Source organism: Primulina tabacum, chromosome 10 (genome assembly GCF_025594145.1).
Source record: "Primulina tabacum isolate GXHZ01 chromosome 10, ASM2559414v2, whole genome shotgun sequence".
Taxonomy (NCBI): domain Eukaryota; kingdom Viridiplantae; phylum Streptophyta; class Magnoliopsida; order Lamiales; family Gesneriaceae; genus Primulina; species Primulina tabacum.
Window position 1 is genome coordinate 30,299,381 of NC_134559.1, and position 18,779 is coordinate 30,318,159.

The 18,779-nt window shown below is 43.5% G+C and overlaps 16 non-coding genes and 5 pseudogenes across 16 annotated transcripts; all 21 read left to right on the forward strand.

Annotated features, from left to right (window-relative positions):
• Positions 1–110: 110 nt before the first annotated feature.
• LOC142510964 (5S ribosomal RNA) lies at positions 111–228 on the forward strand. The gene has a single exon (XR_012808697.1). It is a non-coding gene; the product is annotated as a 5S ribosomal RNA (ribosomal RNA).
• A 677-nt stretch (positions 229–905) lies between these two features.
• Positions 906–1,023, forward strand: LOC142512725 (5S ribosomal RNA; annotated as a pseudogene).
• Positions 1,024–1,707: 684 nt separating this feature from the next.
• On the forward strand, positions 1,708–1,828 carry LOC142512498 (5S ribosomal RNA; annotated as a pseudogene).
• A 1,545-nt stretch (positions 1,829–3,373) lies between these two features.
• Positions 3,374–3,492, forward strand: LOC142516198 (5S ribosomal RNA). The gene has a single exon (XR_012812005.1). It is a non-coding gene; the product is annotated as a 5S ribosomal RNA (ribosomal RNA).
• A 684-nt stretch (positions 3,493–4,176) lies between these two features.
• LOC142507047 (5S ribosomal RNA) lies at positions 4,177–4,295 on the forward strand. Its single transcript, XR_012805314.1, has one exon. It is a non-coding gene; the product is annotated as a 5S ribosomal RNA (ribosomal RNA).
• A 719-nt stretch (positions 4,296–5,014) lies between these two features.
• Positions 5,015–5,133, forward strand: LOC142510573 (5S ribosomal RNA; annotated as a pseudogene).
• Positions 5,134–5,821: 688 nt separating this feature from the next.
• On the forward strand, positions 5,822–5,940 carry LOC142514057 (5S ribosomal RNA). The gene has a single exon (XR_012809970.1). It is a non-coding gene; the product is annotated as a 5S ribosomal RNA (ribosomal RNA).
• Positions 5,941–6,622: 682 nt separating this feature from the next.
• LOC142510700 (5S ribosomal RNA) lies at positions 6,623–6,741 on the forward strand (annotated as a pseudogene).
• A 680-nt stretch (positions 6,742–7,421) lies between these two features.
• Positions 7,422–7,540, forward strand: LOC142514061 (5S ribosomal RNA). The gene has a single exon (XR_012809974.1). It is a non-coding gene; the product is annotated as a 5S ribosomal RNA (ribosomal RNA).
• Positions 7,541–8,622: 1,082 nt separating this feature from the next.
• On the forward strand, positions 8,623–8,741 carry LOC142517050 (5S ribosomal RNA). Its single transcript, XR_012812812.1, has one exon. It is a non-coding gene; the product is annotated as a 5S ribosomal RNA (ribosomal RNA).
• Positions 8,742–9,420: 679 nt separating this feature from the next.
• LOC142516958 (5S ribosomal RNA) lies at positions 9,421–9,539 on the forward strand. The gene has a single exon (XR_012812725.1). It is a non-coding gene; the product is annotated as a 5S ribosomal RNA (ribosomal RNA).
• Positions 9,540–11,414: 1,875 nt separating this feature from the next.
• LOC142512941 (5S ribosomal RNA) lies at positions 11,415–11,533 on the forward strand. Its single transcript, XR_012808915.1, has one exon. It is a non-coding gene; the product is annotated as a 5S ribosomal RNA (ribosomal RNA).
• Positions 11,534–12,216: 683 nt separating this feature from the next.
• Positions 12,217–12,335, forward strand: LOC142511620 (5S ribosomal RNA; annotated as a pseudogene).
• A 682-nt stretch (positions 12,336–13,017) lies between these two features.
• Positions 13,018–13,136, forward strand: LOC142514733 (5S ribosomal RNA). The gene has a single exon (XR_012810613.1). It is a non-coding gene; the product is annotated as a 5S ribosomal RNA (ribosomal RNA).
• Positions 13,137–13,693: 557 nt separating this feature from the next.
• On the forward strand, positions 13,694–13,812 carry LOC142515872 (5S ribosomal RNA). The gene has a single exon (XR_012811692.1). It is a non-coding gene; the product is annotated as a 5S ribosomal RNA (ribosomal RNA).
• Positions 13,813–14,895: 1,083 nt separating this feature from the next.
• LOC142515134 (5S ribosomal RNA) lies at positions 14,896–15,014 on the forward strand. Its single transcript, XR_012810993.1, has one exon. It is a non-coding gene; the product is annotated as a 5S ribosomal RNA (ribosomal RNA).
• A 683-nt stretch (positions 15,015–15,697) lies between these two features.
• Positions 15,698–15,816, forward strand: LOC142517203 (5S ribosomal RNA). The gene has a single exon (XR_012812962.1). It is a non-coding gene; the product is annotated as a 5S ribosomal RNA (ribosomal RNA).
• Positions 15,817–16,498: 682 nt separating this feature from the next.
• Positions 16,499–16,617, forward strand: LOC142509782 (5S ribosomal RNA). Its single transcript, XR_012807937.1, has one exon. It is a non-coding gene; the product is annotated as a 5S ribosomal RNA (ribosomal RNA).
• Positions 16,618–17,250: 633 nt separating this feature from the next.
• LOC142514697 (5S ribosomal RNA) lies at positions 17,251–17,369 on the forward strand. Its single transcript, XR_012810579.1, has one exon. It is a non-coding gene; the product is annotated as a 5S ribosomal RNA (ribosomal RNA).
• A 246-nt stretch (positions 17,370–17,615) lies between these two features.
• On the forward strand, positions 17,616–17,734 carry LOC142509136 (5S ribosomal RNA). Its single transcript, XR_012807323.1, has one exon. It is a non-coding gene; the product is annotated as a 5S ribosomal RNA (ribosomal RNA).
• Positions 17,735–18,417: 683 nt separating this feature from the next.
• On the forward strand, positions 18,418–18,536 carry LOC142517235 (5S ribosomal RNA). Its single transcript, XR_012812992.1, has one exon. It is a non-coding gene; the product is annotated as a 5S ribosomal RNA (ribosomal RNA).
• Positions 18,537–18,779: the final 243 nt, after the last annotated feature.

An 18,779-nucleotide genomic window follows, 5' to 3' on the forward strand; every position in this document is an offset into this window, starting at 1 on the left:
ACGCTTAACTTCATGGTTATGATTGGGCGAGAGCAGTGCCGCGTGTTGTCCATCGCCGCCCGCTCCACACGTACTCGAGGGATATAAGAATAAACATCCCACTCAATGTCGGGTGCGATCATACCAGCACTAATGCACCGGATCCCATCAGAACTCCGAAGTTAAGCGTGCTTGGGCGAGAGCAGTACTAGGATGGGTGACCCCTGGGAAGTCCTCGTGTTGCACCCTTTTCGTGTTTTTTTTTTGATTACTTGTTGACAGACGTTTTCGGCTCAAATCATCTGAATCTCGATCGGGACCAGATAAGACATGTGAAATGAAAGTAGCTCGGGCACTGCCGGATTTGGACAAAATTGTAGGCTAATTTGATTGTAAACGGGCAAACGGACGAGACTCATTACTACGCAATGAGCTGACGAGATTTTAGCCGAATTCCTTCTCTAAGACCTCTAATTTGCGATTTACCGCTTCTGTTAAGCTTTCGTTTCCTCGAGAAATCCGCTTAGGAAGTTCGAAATTCGATTCGGTTCCATTTTATCTTATCCGAGGCATATAATAGCTTTACATTCGTTATTCCTTCTTCTTATTTTTTTTCTATTTTCTGGGACCATTTATCGATTTTTTGTTGTCGTGAGCAGGTTCTGTGCAGAAGGGTTATGAGCAGATTACTCCGGAGACGGTTAACTCATTAAAAACAATATTTCGACTGTTTTATCCTATAATTTACGTAAACGGTCGCGTACACGAGGTCTTCCAAGGGAGGTCACCCATCCTAGCTCTGCCATCGCGCCAGAACGCTTAACTTCATGGTTATGAATTGGGCGAGAGCAGTGCCGCGTGTTGTCCATCGCCGCCCGACTCCACACGTACTCGAGGGATTAAGAATAAACATCCCACTCAACGTCGGGTGCGATCATTCCAGCACTAATGCACCGGATCCCATCAGAACTCCGAAGTTAAGCGTGCTGGGCTAAAGCGCAGTATAGGATGGGTGACCCCTGGGAATCCTCGTGTTGGCACCCCTATTTCGTGTTTTTCTATTTTTGATTACTTGTTGACCAGACAGACTTTCGGCTCAAATCATCTGAATCTCGATCGGGACCTGATAAGACATGTTAAATGAAAGTAGCTCGGCCACTGCCAGATTTGGACAAAATTGTAGGCTAATTTGATTGTAACGGGCAACGGACGAGACTCATCCTACGCAATGAGCTGACGAGATTTTAGCCGAACTGCTTCTCTAAGACCCTCTAATTGCGATTTACCGCTTCTATTAAGCTTTCGTTTTCCTCGAGAAATCCGCTTAGGAAGTTCGAAATTCGATTCCGGTTCCATTTTATCGTTATCCGAGGCATAATATAGTTTACATTCGTATTTCCTTCTTCTTATTTTTTTTCTATTTACTGGGAACATTTATCGATTTTTGTTGTCGTGAGACCGGTTCTGTGCGGAAGGGTATGACGCATATTACTCCGGGACAGTTAACTCATTAAAACAATTATTTCGACTGTTTTATCCATAATTTACGGTAAACGGTCGCGATACGAGGGTCTTCCCAGGGAGGTCACCCATCCTAGCTCTGCCATCGCGCGCAGAACGCTTAACTTCATGGGTTATGATTGGATCGAGAGCAGTGCCGCGTGTTGTCCATCGCCGCCCGCTCCACACGTACTCGAGGGATATAAGAATAAACATCCCACTCAATGCGGGTGCATCATACCAGCACTAATGCACCGGATCCCTCAATAACTCCGAAGTTAAGCGTGCTTGGGCGAGAGAGAGTAGTACTAGGATGGGTGACCCCTGGGAAGTCCTCGTGTTGCAACCCATTTTCCGTTGTTTTTCTATTTTTGATTACTTGTTGACAGACGATTTTCGGCTCAAATCATCTGAATCTCGATCGAGACCAGATAAGACATGTGAAATGAAAGTAGCTCGGGCACTGCCGGATTTGGACAAAATTGTAGGCTAATTTTATTGTAAACGGGCAAACGGACGAGACTCATACTACGCAATGAGTTGGGCGAGACTTTTTAGCCCGAATTCCTTCTCTAAGACCCTTAATTTGCGATTTACCGCTTCTGTTAAGCTTTCGTTTCCTCGAGGAAATCCGCTTAGGAAGTTCGAAATTCCTATTCCGGTTCCATTTTATCGTATCCCAGGCATATAATTGCTTTACATTCGTTATTTCCTTCCTCTTATTTTTTTTCTATTTTCTGATACCATTTTATCGATTTTTGTTGTTGTGAGCTGGTTCATGTGCGGAAGGGTATATGGGGGGTACGCAGATTACTCCCGCAGACGGTTAACTCATTAAAAAAAATTATTTCGACTGTTTTATTTCATAATTTACTGGTAAACGGTACGCGACACGAGGTCTTCCCAGGGAGGTCACCCATCCTAGCTCTTGCCATCGCGCCAGAACGCTTAAATTTATGGGTTATGCTTGGGCCCTCGCCCCCCCCCGGGAGAGCCGAGTGCCGCTTGTTGTCCCCCAACCCCACGCCGGCCCCCCCCCCAAGCTTCCACACGTACTCGAGGATATAAGGAATAAACATCCCACACAATGTCGGGTGCGATCTACTAGCACTAATGCACCGGATCCATCAGAACTCGAAGTTAAGATGGGCGAGAGTAGTACAAGGATGGGTGACCCCCTGGGAAGTCCTCGTGTTGCACCCCTTTTCGTGTTTTTTTCTATTTTTTGATTACTGTTGACAGACGAATTTTCGGCTCAAATCATCTGAATCTCCGATCGGACCAGCATAAGACATGTGAAATGAAAGTAGCTCGGGCACTGCCGGATTTGCGACAAAATTGTAGGCTAATTTGATGCTAAACGGGCAAACGGACGAGACTCATTACTACGCAATGAGCTGACGAGGATTTTAGCCGAATTCCTTCTCTAAGACCCTCTAACTTGCGATTTACCGCTTCTGTTAAGCTTTCGTTTCCTCGAGAAATCCGCTTAGGAAGTTCGAAATTCGATTCTGGTTCCATTTTATCGTATCCCAAGAATAATAATAGCTTTACATTCGTTATTTCCTTCTTCTTATTTTTTTTTTCTATTTTCTGGGAACATTTATCGATTTTTGTTGTCGTGAGCCGGTTCTGTGCGGAAGGATATGACGCAGATTACTCCGGAGACGGTTAACTCATTAAAAACAATTATTTCGACTGTTTTATCTATAATTTACGTAAACGGTCGCGACACGAGGTCTTTCCAGGGAGTTCACCCATCCTACCTCTGCCATCGCGCCAGAACGCTTAACTTCAAGGTTAAGATTGGGCGAGAGCAGTGCCCCGTGTTGTCTATCGCCGCCCGCTCCACACGTACTCGAGAGATACAAGAATAAACATCCCACTCATTGTCGTTTGCGATCATACCAGCACTAATGCATCGGATCCCATCAAAACTCCGAAGTTAAGCGTGCTTGGGCGAGAACAGTACTAGGATGGGTGACCCCCTGGGAAGTCCTCGTGTTGCACCCCTTTTCGTGTTTTTCTATATTTGTGTACTTGTTGACATGCGATTTTCGGCTCAAATCATATGAATCTCGATCGAGATCAGATAAGACATGTGAAATCAACGTAGCTCGGGCACTGCCGGATTTGGACAAAATTGTAGGCTAATTTGATTGTAAACGGGCAAACGGATGAGACTCATTACTACGCAATGAGCTGACGAGATTTTAGCCGAATTCCTTCTCTAAGACCCTCTAATTTGCGATTTACCGCTTCTGTTAAGCTTTCGTTTCCTCGAGAAATCCGCTTAGGAAGTTCGAAATTCGATTTTGGTTCCATTTTATCGTATCCCAAGAATAATAAAAGCTTAACATTCGTTATTTCCTTCTTCTTATTTTTTTTTCTATTTTCTGGGAACATTTATCGATTTTTGTTGTCGTGAGCCGGTTCTGTGCGGAAGGATATGATGCAGATTACTCCGGAGACGGTTAACTCATTAAAAACAATTATTTCGACTGTTTTATCTATAATTTACGTAAACGGTCGCGACACGAGGTCTTTCCAGGGAGTTCACCCATCCTACCTCTGCCATCGCGCCAGAACGCTTAACTTCAAGGTTATGATTGGGCGAGAGCAGTGCCGCGTGTTGTCCATCGCCGCCCGCTCCACACGTACTCGAGAGATACAAGAATAAACATCCCACTCATTGTCGGTTGCGATCATACCAGCAATAATGCATCGGATCCCATCAAAACTCCGAAGTTAAGCGTGCTTGGGCGAGAACAGTACTAGGATGGGTGACCCCCTGTGAAGTCCTCGTGTTGCACCCCTTTTCGTGTTTTTCTATATTTGCGTACTTGTTAACATGCAATTTTCGGCTCAAATCATAAGAATCTCGATCGAGATCAGATAAGACATGTGAAATCAACGTAGCTCGGGCACTGCCGGATTTGGACAAAAATTGTAGGCTAATTTGATTGTAAACGGGCAAACGGACGAGACTCATTACTACGCAATGAGCTGACGAGATTTTAGCCGAATTCCTTCTCTAAGACCCTCTAATTTGCGATTTACCGATTCTGTTAAGCTTTCGTTTCCTCGAGAAATCCGCTTAGGAAGTTCGAAATTCGATTCTGGTTCCATTTTATCGTATCCCAAGAATAATAATAGCTTAACATTCGTTATTTCCTTCTTCTTATTTTTTTTTTCTATTTTCTGGGAATATTTCTCGATTTTTGTTGTCGTGAGCCGGTTCTGTGCGGAAGGATATGACGCAGATTACTCCGGAGACGGTTAACTCATTAAAAACAATTATTTCGACTGTTTTATCTATAATTTACGTAAACGGTCGCGACACGAGGTCTTTCCAGGGAGGTCACCCATCCTACCTCTGCCATCGCGCCAGAACGCTTAACTTCATGGTTATGATTGGGCGATAGCAGTGCTGCGTGTTGTCCATCGCCACCCGCTCCACACGTACTCGAGGGATACAAGAATAAACACCCTCCAAAAGACTTGAAAATGAAACATCAGTATGCCACTCATTGTCGGTTTCGATCATACCAGCACTAATGCACCGGATCCCATTAAAACTCCGTTGTTAAGCGTTCTTGGACGAGAGCAGTACTAGGATGGGTGACCCCCTGGGAAGTCCTCGTGTTGCACCCTTTTTCGTGTTTTTCTATTTTTGATTACTTGTTGACAAACGATTTCCGGCTCCAATCAACTGAATCTCGATCGGGACCAGATAAGACATGTGAAATGAAAATAGTAGCTCGGGCACTGCCGGATTCGGACAAAATTGTAGGCAAATTTGATTTTAAACGGGCAAACGGACGAGACTCATTACTACGCAATGAGCTGACGAGATTTTAGCCGAATTCTTTTTCTAAGACCCTCTAATTTGCGATTTACCGCTTCTGTTAAGCTTTCGTTTCCTCGAGAAATCTGCTTAGGAAGTTCGAAATTCGATTCCGGTTCCATTTTATCGTATCCCAGGCATAACAATTTCTTTACTTTCGTTATTTCCTTTTTCTTATTTTTTTTTTCTATTTTCTGAGTACATTTATCGATTTTTGTTGTCCTGAGCCGGTTCTGTGCGGAAGGATATGACGCAGATTACTCCGGAGACGGATAACTCATTAAAAACAATTATTTCGACTGTTTTATCCATAATTTACGTAAACGATCGCATCAAGAGGTTTTCCGAGGGAGGTCACCTATCCTAGCTCTGCCATCGCACCAGAACGCTTAACTTCATGGTTATGATTGGGCGAGAGCAGTGCCGCGTGTTGTCCATCGCCGCCGGCTCCACACGTACTCGAGGGATACAAGAATAAACATCCCACTCATTGTCGGGTGCGATCATACCAGCACTAATGCACCGGATCCCATCAGAACTCCGAAGTTAAGCGTGCATGGGCGAGAGCAGTACTAGGGTGGGTGACCTCCTGGATAGTCCTCGTGTTGCACCCCTTATCGTGTTTTTCTATTTTTGATTACTTGTTGACAGACGATTTTCGGCTCAAATCATCTGAATCTCGATCGGGACCAGATAAGACATGTGAAATCAACGTAGCTCGGGCACTGCCGGATTTGAACAAAATTGTAGGCTAATTTGATTGTAAATGGGCAAACGGACGAGACTCATTCTACGCAATGAGCTGACGAGATTTTAGCCGAATTCCTTCCCTAAGACCCTCTAATTTGCGATTTACCGCTTCTGTTAAGCTTTCGTTTCCTCGAGAAATCCGCTTAGGAAGTTCGAAATTCGATTCTAATTCCATTTTATCGTATCCCAAGAATAATAATAGCTTTTCATTCGTTATTTCCTTCTTCTTATTTTTTTTCTATTTTCTGGGAACATTTATCGATTTTTGTTGTCGTGAGCCGGTTCTGTGCCGAAGGGTATGACGCAGATTACTCCGGAGACGGTTAACTCATTAACAACAATTATTTCGACTGTTTTATCTATAATTTACGTAAACGGTCGCGACACGAGGTCTTCCCAGGGAGGTCACCCATCCTACCTCTGCCATCGCGCCAGAACGCTTAACTTCATGGTTATGATTGGGCGAGAGCTGTGCCGCGTGTTGTCCATCGCCACCCGCTCCACATGTACTCGAGGGATATAAGAATAAACATCCCACTAAATGTCGGGTGCGATCATACCAGCACTAATGAACCATATCCCATCAGAACTCCAAAGTTAAGCGTGCTTGGGCGAGAGCAGTACTAGGATGGGTGACCCCCTGAGAAGTCCTCCTGTTGCATCTCTTTTCGTGTTTTTCGGTTTTTGATTACTTGTTGACAGACGATTTTCTGCTCAAATCAACTGAATCTCGATCAGGACCAGATAAGACAGGTGAAATGAAAGTAGCTCGGGCACTGCCGGATTTGGACAAAATTATAGGCTAATTTGATTGTAAACGGGAAAACGGACGAGACTCATTACTACGCAATGAGCTGACGAGATTTTAGCCGAATTCCTTCTCTAAGACCCTCTAATTTGCGATTTACCGCTTCTGTTAAGCTTTCGTTTCCTCGAGAAATCCGCTTAGGAAGTTCGAAATTCGATTCCGGTTCCATTTTATCGTATCCCAGGCATAATAATAGCTTTACATTCGTTATTTCCTTCTTCTTATTTTTTTTCTATTTTCTGGGAACATTTATCGATTTTTGTTTTCGTGAGCCGGTTCTGTGCAGAAGGGTATGACGCAGATAACTCCGGAGACGGTTAACTCATTAAAAAATTATTTCGACTGTTTTATCCATAATTTTCGTAAACGGTCGCGACAGGAGGTCTTCCCAGGGATGTCACCCATCCTAGCTCTGCCATCGCGCCAGAACGCTTAACTTCATGGTTATGATTGGGCGAGAGCAGTGCCGCGTGTTTTCCATCGCCGCTTGCTTCACACGTACTCGAGGGATATAAGAATAAACATCCACTCAATGTCGGGTGCGATCATACCAGCACTAATGCACCGGATTCCATCAGAACTCCGAAGTTAAGCGTGCTTGGGCGAGAGCAGTACTAGGATAGGTGACCCCCTGGGAAGTCCTCGTGTTGCAACCCTTTTCGTGTTTTTCTATTTTTGATTACTTGTTGACAGATGATTTTCGGCTCAAATCATATAAATCTCGATCGGGACCAGATAAGACATGCGAAATGAAAGTAGCTCAGGCACTGCCGGATTTGGACAAAATTGTAGGCTAATTTGATTGTAAACGGGCAAACGGACGAGACTCATTGCTACGCAATGAGCTGACGAGATTTTAGCCGAATTCCTTCTCTAAGACCCTCTAATTTGCGATTTACCGCTCTTGCTAAACTTTCGTTTCCTCGAGAAATCCGCTTAGGAAGTTCGAAATTCGATTCCGGTTCCATTTTATCGTATCCCAGGCATAATAATAGCTTTACATTCGTTATTTCCTTCTTCTTATTTTTTTTCTATTTTCTGGGAACAATTATCGATTTTTGTTGTCGTGAGCCGGTTTTGTGCGGAAAGGTATGACGCAGATTACCCCAGAGACGGTTAACTCATTAAAAAAAATTATTTCGACTGAAATCAACGTAGCTCGGGCACTGCCGGATTTGGACAAAATTGTAGGCTAATTTGATTGTAAACGTGCAAACGAACGAGACTCATTCTACGCAATGAGCTGACGAGATTTTTGCCGAATTCCTTCCCTAAGACCCTCTAATTTGCGATTTACCGCTTCTGTTAAGCTTTCGTTTCCTCGAGAAATCCGCTTAGGAAGTTCGAAATTCGATTCTAATTCCATTTTATCGTATCCCAAGAATAATAATAGCTTTACATTCGTTATTTCTTTCTTCTTAGTTTTTATTCTATTTTCTGGGAACATTTATCGATTTTTGTTGTCGTGAGCCAGTTCTGTGCGGAAGGGTATGACGCAGATTACTCCGGAGACGGTTAACTCATTAAAAACAATTATTTCGACTGTTTTATCTATAATTTACGTAAACGGTCGCGACACGAGGTCTTTCCAGGGAGGTCACCCATCCTACCTCTGCCATCGCGCCAGAACGCTTAACTTCATGGTTATGATTGGGCGAGAGCTGTGCCGCGTGTTGTCCATCGCCACCCGCTCCACATGTACTCGAGGGATATAAGAATAAACATCCCACTCAATGTCGGGTGCGATCATACCAGCACTAATGAACCGGATCCCATCAGAACTCCAAAGTTAAGCGTGCTTGGGCGAGAGTAGTACTAGGATGGGTGACCCCCTGAGAAGTCCTCCTGTTGCATCTCTTTTCGTGTTTTTCGATTTTTGATTACTTGTTGACAGACGATTTTCGGCTCAAATCAACTGAATCTCGATCAGGACCAGATAAGACAGGTGAAATGAAAGTAGCTCGGGCACTGCCGGATTTGGACAAAATTGTAGGCTAATTTGATTGTAAACGGGCAAACGGACAAGACTCATTACTACGCAATGAGCTGACGAGATTTTAGCCGAATTCCTTCTCTAAGACCCTCTAATTTGCGATTTACCGCTTCTGTTAAGCTTTCGTTTCCTCGAGAAATCCGCTTAGGAAGTTCGAAATTCGATTCCGGTTCCATTTTATCGTATCCCAGGCATAATAATAGCTTTACATTCGTTATTTCCTTCTTCTTATTTTTTTTCTATTTTCTGGGAACATTTATCGATTTTTGTTTTCGTGAGCCGGTTCTGTGCGGAAGGGTATGACGCAGATAACTCCGGAGACGGTTAACTCATTAAAAATTATTTCGACTGTTTTATCCATAATTTTCGTAAACGGTCGCGACAGGAGGTCTTCCCAGGGAGGTCAACCATCCTAGCTATGCCATCGCGCCAGAACGCTTAACTTCATGGTTATGATTGGGCGAGAGCAGTGCCGCGTGTTGTCCATCGCCGCCCGCTCCACACGTACTCGAGGGATATAAGAATAAACATCCACTCAATGTCGGGTGCGATCAAACCAGCACTAATGCACCGGATTCCATCAGAAATTCGAAGTTAAGCGTGCTTGGGCGAGAGCAGTACTAGGATGGGTGACCCCCTGGGAAGTCCTCGTGTTGCAACCCTTTTCGTGTTTTTCTATTTTTGATTACTTGTTGACAGATGATTTTCGGCTCAAATCATATAAATCTCTATCGGGACCAGATAAGACATGTGAAATGAAAGTAGCTCAGGCATTGCCGGATTTAGACAAAATTGTAGGCTAATTTGATTGTAAACGGGCAAACGGACGAGACTCATTGCTACGCAATGAGCTGACGAGATTTTAGCCGAATTCCTTCTCTAAGACCCTCTAATTTGCGATTTACCGCTTCTGTTAAGCTTTCGTTTCCTCGAGAAATCCGCTTAGGAAGTTCGAAATTCGATTCCGGTTCCATTTTATCGTATCCCAGGCATAATAATAGCTTTACATTCGTTATTTCCTTCTTCTTATTTTTTTTCTATTTTCTGGGAACATTTATCGATTTTTGTTTTCGTGAGCCGGTTCTGTGCGGAAGGGTAGGACGCAGATAACTCCGGAGACGGTTAACTCATTAAAAATTATTTCGACTGAAATCAACGTAGCTCGGGCACTGCCGGATTTGGACAAAATTGTAGGCTAATTTGATTGTAAACGGGCAAACGAACGAGACTCATTACTACGCAATGAGCTGGTGAGATTTTAGCCGAATTCCTTCTCTAAGACCCTCTATTTGCGATTTTCCGCTTCTGTTGAGCTTTCGTTTCCTCGAGAAATCCGTTTAGGAAGTTCGAAATTCGATTCCGGTTCCATTTTATCGTATCCCAGGCATAATAATAGCTTTACATTCGTTATTTCCTTCTTCTTATTTTTTTTCTATTTTCTGGGAACAATTATCGATTTTTGTTGTCGTGAGCCGGTTCTGTGCGGAAAGGTATGACGCAGATTACCCCAGAGACGGTTAACTCATTAAAAAAAATTATTTCGACTGAAATCAACGTAGCTCGGGCACTGCCGGATTTGGACAAAATTGTAGGCTAATTTGATTGTAAACGGGAAAACGAACGAGACTCATTACTACGCAATGAGCTGGTGAGATTTTAGCCGAATTTCTTCTCTAAGACCCTCTATTTGCGATTTTCCGCTTCTGTTGAGCTTTCGTTTCCTCGAGAAATCCGCTTAGAAAGTTCGAAATTCGATTCCGGTTCCATTTTATCGTATCCCAGGCATAATAATAGCTTTACATTCGTTATTTCCTTCTTCTTATTTTTTTTCTATTTTCTGGGAACAATTATCGATTTTTTTTGTCGTGAGCCGGTTCTGTGCGGAAAGGTATGACGCAGATTACCCCAGAGACGGTTAACTCATTAAAAAAAAATATTTCGAGTGAAATCAACGTAGCTCGAGCACTGCCGGATTTGGACAAAATTGTAGGCTAATTTGATTGTAAACGGGCAAACGAACGAGACTCATTACTACGCAATGAGCTGGTGAGATTTTAGCCGAATTCCTTCTCTAAGACCCTCTATTTGCGATTTTCCGCTTCTGTTGAGCTTTCGTTTCCTCGAGAAATCCGTTTAGGAAGTACGAAATTTGATTCTCGTTCCATTTTAACGTATCCCAGGCATAATAATAGCTTTACATTCGCTATTTCCTTCTTCTTATTTTTTTTTCTATTTTTTGAGTACATTTATCGATTTTTGTTGCCGTGAGCCGGTTCTGTGCGGAAGGGTATGACGCAGATTACTCCGGAGACGGATAACTCATAAAAAACAATTATTTAGACTGTTTTATCCATAATTTACGTAAACGGTCGCATCAAGAGGTCTTACCAGGGAGGTCACCTATCCTAGCTCTGCCATCGCGCAAGAACGCTTAACTTCATGGTTATGATTGGGCGAGAGCAGTGCCGCGTGTTGTCCATCGCCGCTCGCTCCACACGTACTCGAGGGATATAAGAATAAACATCTCACTCAATGTCGGGTGCTATCATACCAGCACTAATGCACCGGATCCCATCAGAACTCCGAAGTTAAGCGTGCATGGGCGAGAGCAGTACTAGGGTGGGTGACCCCCTGGGAAGTCCTCGTGTTGCACCCTTTTTCGTGTTTTTCTATTTTTGATTACTTGTTGACATATGATTTTCGGCTCAAATCATCTGATTCTCGATCGGGACCAGATATGACATGTGAAATCAACGTAGCTCGGGCACTGCCGGATTTGGACAAAATTGTAGGCTAATTTTATTGTAAACGGGCAAACGAACAAGACTCATTACTACGCAATGAGCAGACGAGATTTTAGCCGAATTTCTTGTCTAAGACCCTCTAATTTGCGATTTACCGCTTCTCTTAAGCTTTCGTTTCCTCGAGAAATCCGCTTAGGAAGTTCGAAATTCGATTCCGGTTCCATTTTATCATATCCCAGGCATAATAATAGCTTTACATTCGCTATTTCCTTCTTCTTATTTTTTTCCTATTTTCTGGGAACATTTAGCGATTTTTGTTGTTGTGAGCCGGTTCTGTGCGGAAGGATATGACGCAGATTACTCCGGAGATGGTTAACTCATTAAAAACAATTATTTCGACTGTTTTATCCATAATTTACGTAAACGGTCGCGACACGAGGTCTTCTCAGGGAGGTCACCCATCCTAGCACTGCCATCGCGCCAGAACGCTTAACTTCATGGTTCTTATTGGGCGAGAGCGGCGCCGCGTGTTGTCTATCGCCGCCCGCTCCACACGTACTTCAGGGATATAAGAATAAACATCCCACTCAATATCATGAGCGATCATACCAGCACTAATGCACCGGATCCCACCATAATTCCGAAGTTAAGCGTGCTTGGGAGAGAGCAGTACTAGGATGGGTGACCCCCTGGAAAGTCCTCATGTTGCACCCCTTTTCGTGTTTTTGTATTTTTGATTACTTGTTGACAGACGATTTTCGGCTCAAATCATCTGAATCTCTATCGGGACCAGATAAGACATGTGAAATCTGCGTAGCTCGGGTACTGCCGGATTTGGACAAAATTGTAGCCTGATTTTATTATAAACGGGCAAACGAACGAGACTCATCACTCCGCAATGAGCTGGCGAGATTTTAGCCGAATTCTTTCTTTAAGACCCTCTAATTTGCGATTTTCCGCTTCTGTTAAGCTTCTGTTTTCTCGAGAAATCCGTTTAGGAAGTCCGAAATTCGATTCCGCTTCCATTTTATCGTATCCAAGGCATAATAATAGATTTACATTCGTTATTTTCTTCTTGTTTTTTTTTTCCTATTTTATGGGAGCATTTAACAATTTTTGTTGTCGTGAGCCAGTTCTCTGCGGAAGGGTATAACGTAGATTACTCTCGAGACGGTTAACTCATTAAAAATAATTATTTCTACTATTTAGCCATAATTTACGTAAACGGTCGCGACACGAGGATTGCCCAAGGAGGTCACCCATCCTAGCTCTGCCATCGCGCCAGAACGCTTAACTTCATGGTTCTGATTGGGCGAGAACAGTGCCGCGTGTTGTCCATCGCCGTCCGCTCCACACGTACTCGAAGGATATAAGAAAAAACATCCCACTCAATTTCAGGTGCGATCATACCAGCACTAATGCACCGGATCCCATTAGAACTCTGAAGTTAAGCGTGCTTGGGCGAGCGCAGTACTAGGATGGGTGACCATCTGAGAAGTCCTCGTGTTGCACCCCTTTTCGTGTTTTTATATTTTTGATTACTTGTTGACAGACGATTTTCGGCTCAAATCATTTGAATCTCGATCGGGACCAGATAAGACATGTGAAATCAACATGGCTCGGGCACTGCCGGAGTTGGACAAAATTGTAGGCTAATTTGATTGTGAACGGGCAAGCGAACGAGACTCATTACTCCGCAATGAGCTGGCGAGATTTTAGCCGAATTTCTTCTCTAAGACCCTCTAATTTGCGATTTTCCGCTTCTGTTAAGCTTTCGTTTCTTCGAGAAATCCGTTTAGGAAGTCCGAAATTCGATTCCGGTTCCATTTTATTGTATCCCAGCATAATAATAGCTTTACATTCGCTATTTTATTCTTCTTATTTTTTATTTCTATTTTCTAGAACATTTAGCGATTTTTTTTGTCGTGAGCCGGTTCTGTGCGGAAGGGTATTACGTAGATCACTCCGGAGACGGTTAACTCATTAAACACAATTATTTCGACTGTTTTGTCCATCGTCGTCCGCTCCACACGTACTCGAAGGATATAATAATAAACATCCCACTCGATGTCGTGTGCGATCATACCAGCACTAATGCACTGGATCCCATCAGAATTCCGAAGTTAAGTGTGCTTGGGTGAGAGCAGTACTAGGATGGGTGACCCCATGGGAAGTCCTCGTGTTGCACCCTTTTTCGTGTTTTTCTATTTTTGATTACTTTTTGACAGACGATTTTCGGCTCAAATCATCTGAATCTCGATCGCGACCAGATAAGACATGTGAAATCAACGTGGCTCAGGCACTGCCGTATTTGGACAAAATTGTAGGCTAATTTGATTGTAAACGGGCAAACGGACGAGACTCATTACTACGCAATGAGCTGACGAGATTTTAGCCGAATTCCTTCTTTAAGACCCTCTAATTTGCGATTTTTCGCTTCTGTTAAGCTTTCGTTTCCTCGAGAAATCCGTTTAGGAAGTCCAAAATTCGATTCCGGTTCCATTTTATCGTATCCCAGGCATAATAATAGTTTTACATTCGTTATTTCCTTCTTCTTATTTTTTTTCTATTTTCTGGGAACAATTATCGATTTTTGTTGTCGTGAGCCGGTTCTGTGCGGAAGGGTATGACGCAAATTACCCCAGAGACGGTTAACTCATTAAAAAAAATTATTTCGACTGAAATCAACGTTGCTCGGCCACTGCCGGATTTGGACAAAATTGTAGGCTAATTTGATTGTAAACGGTCAAACGAACGAGACTCGTTATTACGCAATGAGCTGGTGAGATTTTAGCCGAATTCCTTCTCTAAGACCCTCTAATTTGAGATATTCCGCTTCTGTTGAGCTTCCGTTTCCTCGAGAAATCCGTTTAGGAAGTACGAAATTCGATTCCCGTTCCATTTTATCGTATCCCAGGCATAATAATAGTTTTACATTCGCTATTTCCTTCTTCTTATTTTTTTTTTCTATTTTCTGAGTACATTTATCGATTTTTGTTGTCGTGAGCCGGTTCTGTGCGGAAGGGTATGACGCAGATTACTCCGGAGACGGATAACTCATTAAAAACAATTATTTCGACTGTTTTATCCATAATTTACGTAAATGGTCGTGACACGAGTACGTCCCAGGGAGGTTACCCATCCTGGCTCGGCCATCACGCCAGAACGCTTAACTTCATGGTTCTGATTGGGCGAGAGCAGTGCCGCGTGTTGTCCATTGTCGCCTTCTCCACACGTACTCTTGAGATATAAGAATAAACATCCACTCAATGTCGGGTGCGATCATACCAGCACTAATGCACCGGATCCCATCAGAACTCCGAAGCTAAGCGTTCTTGGACGAGAGCAGTACAAGGATGGGTGACCACCTGGGAAGTCCTCGTGTTGCACCCATTTTCGTGTTTTTCTATTTTTGATTACTTGTTGACAGACGATTTTCGGCTCAAATCATCTGAATCTCGATCGGGACCAGATAAGACATGAGAAATCAACGTAGCTCGGGCACTGCCGAATTTTGACAAAATTGTAGCCTAATTTGATTGGTAACGGGCAAACGAACGAGATTCATTACTCCGCAATGAGCTGGCTAGATTTTAGCCGAATTCCTTCTCTAAGACCCTCTAATTTGCGATTTTCCGCTTCTGTTAAGCTTCCGTTTCCTCGAGTAATCCGCTTAGTAAGTTCGAAATTCAATTTCGGTTCCACTTTATCGTATCCCAGGCATAATAAAAGCTTTACATTCACTATTTTCTTCTTCTTATTTTTTTCCTATTTTTTGGGAACATTTAGCGATTTTTGTTGTCGTGAGCCGGTTCTGTGCAGAAGGGTATGACCCAGATTACTCCAAAGACGATCAACTCGTTAAAAACAATTATTTTGAATGTTTTATCCATAATTTACGTAAACGGTCGCGACACGAGGACTTCCCAGGGAGGTCATCCATCCTAGCTCTGCCATCGCGCCAGAACGCTTAACTTCATGGTTCTGATTGGGCGAGAGCAGTGCCGCGTGTTGTCCATCGCCGCCCGCTCCACACATACTCGAAGGATATAAGAATAAACATCCAACTCAATATCGGGTGCGATCATACCAGCACTAATGCACAAGATCCCATCAGAACTCCGAAGTTAAGCGTGCTTGGGCGAGAGCAGTGCTAGGATGGGTGACCCCTTGAGAAGTCCTCGTGTTGTACCCCTTTTCGTATTTTTCTATTTTTGATTACTTGGTGACAGACGATTTTCGCTCAAATCATCTGAATCTCGATCAGGAATAGATAAAACATGTGAAACCAACGTAGCTCAGGCACTGCCAGATTTGGACATAATTGTAGACTAATTTGATTGTAAACGGGAAAACGAACGAGACTCATTACTTTGTAATGAGCTTGCGAGATTTTAGCCAAATTCCTTCTTTATGACCCTCTAATTTGCGATTTTCCGCTTCTGTTAAGCTTCCGTTTCCTCGAGAAATCCGCTTAGGAAGTTCGAAATTCGATTTCGGTTCCACTTTATCGTATCTCAGGCATAATAAAAGCATTACATTCGCTATTTTCTTCTTCTTATTTTTTTCCTATTTTCTGGGAACATTTATCGATTTTTGTTGTCGTGAGCCGGTTCTGTGCCGAATGGTATGACCCAGATTACTACGGAGACGGTTAACTCATTAAAAACAATTATGTCGACTGTTTTATCCATAATTTACGTAAACGGTAGCGACACGAGGATTTCCAAGGGAGGTCACCCATCCTAGCTCTGCCATCGTGCCAGAACGCTTAACTTCATGGTTCTGATTGGACGAGAGCAGTGCCGCGTGTTGTCCATCGCCGCCCGCTCCACACATACTCGAAGGATATAAGAATAAACATCCCACTCAATATCAAGTGCGATCATACAAGCCCTAATGCACTGGATCCCATCAAAACTCCGAAGTTAAGCGTGCATGGGCGAGAGCAGTACTAGGATGGGTGACCCCTTGGGAAGTCCTCGTGTTGCACCCCTTTTCGTGTTTTTGTATTTATGATTACTTGTTGACAAACGATTTTCGGCTCAAATCATCTGAATCTCGATCGGGACCAGATGAGACATGTGAAATAAACGTAGCTCGGGCACTGCCGGATTTGGACAAAATTGTTGCCAAACGAACGAGAATCATTACTCCGCAATGAGCTTGCGAGATTTTAGCCGAATTTCTTCTCTAAAACCCTCTAATTTGCGATTTTCGCTTCTGTTAAGCTTCCGTTTCCTCTAGAAATCCAATTAGGAAGTCCGAAATTTTATTCCGGTTCCATTTTATCTTATCACAGGCATAATAATAGTTTTACATTCGCTATTTTCTTCTTTTTAGCGATTTTTGTTGTCGTGAGCCGGTTCTGTGCAGAAGGGTATTACGTAGATTACTCCGGATACGGCTTACTCATTAAAAACAATTATTTCGACTGTTTTATCCATAATTTACGTAAACGGTCGTGACACGAGTACTTCCCAGGGAGGTTACCTATCCTAGCTCTGCCATCGCGCCAGAACGCTTAACATCATGGTTCTGATTGGGCGAGAGCAGTGCCGCGTGTTGTCCATCGTCGCCTTCTCCACACGTGCTGTTGGGATATAAGAATAAACATCCAATCAATGTCGGGTGCGACCATACCAGCACTAATGCACCGGATCCCATCAGAACTCCGAAGCTAAGCGTGCTTGGACGAGAGCAGTACTAGGATGGGTGACCACCTGGGATGTCCTCGTGTGGCACCCCTTTTCGTCTTTTTCTATTCTTGATTACTTGTTCACAGACGATTATTTTATATGTTTTATCCATAATTTACGTAAACGGTCGCGACACGAGGATTTCCCAGGGAGGTCACCCATCCTAGCTCTGTCATCGCGCCAGAACGCTTAACTTCATGGTTCTGATTGGGCGAGAGCAGTGCCGCGTGTTGTCCATCGCTGCCCGCTCCACAAATACTCGAAGGATTTAGGATTAAACATCCAACTCAATATTGGGTGCGATCATACAAGCACTAACGCACGGGATCCCATCAGAACTCCGAAGTTAAGCGTGCTTGGGCGAGAGCAGTGATAGGATGGGTGACCCCCTGAGAAGTCCTCGTGTTGTACCCTTTTTCGTGTTTTTCTATTTTTGATTACTTGGTGACAGACGATTTTCGGCTCAAACCCTCTGAATCTCGATCAGGAATAGATAAAACATGTGAAATCAACGTAGCTCGGACACTGCCGGATTTGGACAAAAGTGTAGACTAATTTGATTGTAAACTGGCAAACGAACGAGACTCATTACTCCGCAATGAGCTTGCGAGATTTTAGCCAAATTCCTTCTTTAAGACCCTCTAATTTGCGATTTTCCGCTTCTGTTAAGCTTCCGTTTCCTCGAGAAATCCACTTAGGAAGTTCGAAATTCGATTTCGGTTCCACTTTATTGTATCCCAGGCATAATAAAAGCATTACATTCTCTATTTTCTTCTTCTTATTTTTTTCCTACTTTCTAAGAACATTTATCGATTTTTGTTGTCGTGAGCCGGTTCTGTGCCGAATGGTATGACCCAGATTACTCCGGAGACGGTTAACTCATTAAAAACAATTATGTCGACTGTTTTATCCATAATTTACGTAAACGGTCGCGACACGAGGACTTTCAAGGGCGGTCACCCATCCTAGCTCTGCCATCGCGCCAGAACTTTTAACTTCATGGTTCTGATTGGACGAGAGCAGTGCCGCGTGTTGTCTATCGCCGCCCGCTCCACACATAATCGAATAATATAAGAATAAACATCCCACTCAATGTCGGGTGCGATCATACTAGCACTAATGCACTGGATCCCATCAGAACTCCGAATTTAAGCGTGCTTGGGCGAGAGCAGTATTAGGATGGTTGACCCCCTGGGAAATCCTCGTGTTGCACCCCTTTTCGTCTTTTTCTATTTTTGATTACTTGTTGACAGACGATTTTCGGCTCAAATCACTTGAATCTCGATCGGGACCAGGTAAGACATGTGAAATCAACGTACCTCGAACATTGCCGGATTTGGACAAAATTGTAGCCTAATTTGATTGTAAACGGGCAAACGAACGAGACTTATTACTCCGCAATGAACTGGGGAGATTTTAGCCGAATTTCTTCTCTAAAACCCTCTAATTTGCGATTTTC